This window comes from Selaginella moellendorffii, unplaced genomic scaffold (genome assembly GCF_000143415.4).
Source record: "Selaginella moellendorffii unplaced genomic scaffold, v1.0 SELMOscaffold_117, whole genome shotgun sequence".
NCBI classification, from domain to species: domain Eukaryota; kingdom Viridiplantae; phylum Streptophyta; class Lycopodiopsida; order Selaginellales; family Selaginellaceae; genus Selaginella; species Selaginella moellendorffii.
Window position 1 is genome coordinate 367,707 of NW_003314378.1, and position 2,165 is coordinate 369,871.

A 2,165-nucleotide genomic window follows, 5' to 3' on the forward strand; every position below is an offset into this window, starting at 1 on the left:
GGGTTCCCAATGTATAGTAGGGATAGTGGGTAGGTCGGGCATGGCCGACCAACCTGAGGCATAGTCTAGCTCCCGCTTGCGTGCCTGTCCTTGTTCTGCGTCCGGCTTGGGTCTAAGCCCAAGTTCCATTCCATGCTAGTTGGTGGAATACCCATGTCCTCGCGTTAGGCCACCGGTATGCCGAAATAGCGCCAGACTCCGTTTGGCTCTGTTTTGCGTGCTGGTCTTGGCATTGGGATGCTGGTTGCTCCAGGACTGTTCCAAGTCACTCCGGGCCCCTGTCCCTTCACTCCTTGGGCTGTATGCTCGGGAGTTGCTCCGTGGACCGGTTCCGTCACTCCTTGGCTCCATGCTTGGGAGTTTGGCACCATTCCTTCGTTCAGTGGCTCAAGGCCCTGAACCTCGGGTTCCTATGGACACGTGGCATGTGACACGTGGCATCTGTCACGTGGCACAAAGAGGGTTAGGTTCCGCTTTGTGGTGTTATCTTATGGTAAATCACCATAGGATAAAGGGTCAAAACCACATGCGCTACACTTGTCACACTAAGTTCACCATTTGTTAGGAGCTGAGGGCTTTTTCCTAACATCTCTAATTCTAGCTCTGAAAGCCTCCATAAGCTCTTTCTAATTACTCTAAATACCCTCTTTGCCTTTGCTCTCTTGCACACAAAGATAGGGGAACATTTTAGGAATCAAAATATTCCTAATGCTCTAAACTATGCTCTCCATCTTAACAAAGTCACACTTGCTCTCTTTAATGTACTTCAAATTTGGTCTCAAACTCGATCTCATACTCAATTCTCAGACTCGACCTCGGATTTAACCTTGGATTCAGTCTCAAACTTGATCTTGGACTTGAATCTCAAACTTGGTTTTGAACTCGGTCTCGAACCCAATCTCAAATCTCAGACTCAGTTTCAAACTTAGTCTCAATCTTATCTAATGAGCTTTTTATTGTTCTAGTTTTGATTTTGGAATCTTTTCGCCTACAACAACCTAGGGGAGTTGATTCCAAACAATAATATGTATATTGTGGGAGTATAATTATTTAACACTTGGTACATTTGTAGAAATAAAAATTGAAAAGCTAGGGTAGTGCGAGCTACTCCTTTAAAGGAAACAGGTGGTTTTATCACTGATCATTGTTGCTTTGTCATTTTGGAACATCATTTCATTAGTTTTTGTTCCTTCAAATACTAATTAAATTAGTGCCTTAATAGTTTTAGAACCAATTGAGAAAAAAAAAACTAGTAGATAGATTGTCCATGAAAATGCATGATTTGATATTTGAAGTAGATGTAAGCGACTAAATTTTCAATTCTACTTTAGTCACTTAACTACACCTTCGACCACTTGGAGGAGTCTCACTCACAACCTCTATAAGTCCTATTTTGAAATTACGGACTTGCTAGCCCCAAGAATGGCATCCAAGCCACTCAACCATTGCACTTGGTCCAAGTGCTCCACGTGTTTGATCCCATGACCGACACCCCAAAGTACCACCGACATATCAGCCTGTTACGCTAAGGCCATGCCCATTTACATTGGTTACACCAGTGGTCTAACACCACCTACATCACAGTCCCGTCTCTCAAAGACTGAGCCATCCATCCATGAGTGATCATCCCAGATCCACTCCTTAGCATCCTTAGGATGCCCGCAGACAAGAGGAATAGCCTTCCTTGACAACTCTTTTCCAGTCCCCACCAAATCTCTTTTTGTCTATGGCCATGTTTGCCAATACTGCCACTGGATTAAGGCCCGCAAGCCCAACCACCAAGTCCCATTGTCCACTAGGACTTCCTCACGGTGTGACCGTATCCTTGGTCGCCACTCTAGAGGACTACTCCTCTTCCTTTCCACAGTCTACAATTTTGGGACAATATTTCAGAACACCATGGCCCTATGTGACCTGGGTACTCTCCTCGCCTTCCACCTTTGGGTGCTCTAGCCATGGGCTTAGAGCGAGGTTCCGTTGAGCCATGCCAGGTATCCAAGTAGGTAGTGCCACCCACATTTGGACTGGGAGCATTGACCATTCGATCTCCCGGGGGAACTAGAGCCGGCTCTTGAACACTTCACCAAGCTACCCCACTTGTCAGTCCATATTGACTTTAGCCTTGGACTTCCCAGGTGGTCATCCCATCAACCAACAGATGGGTA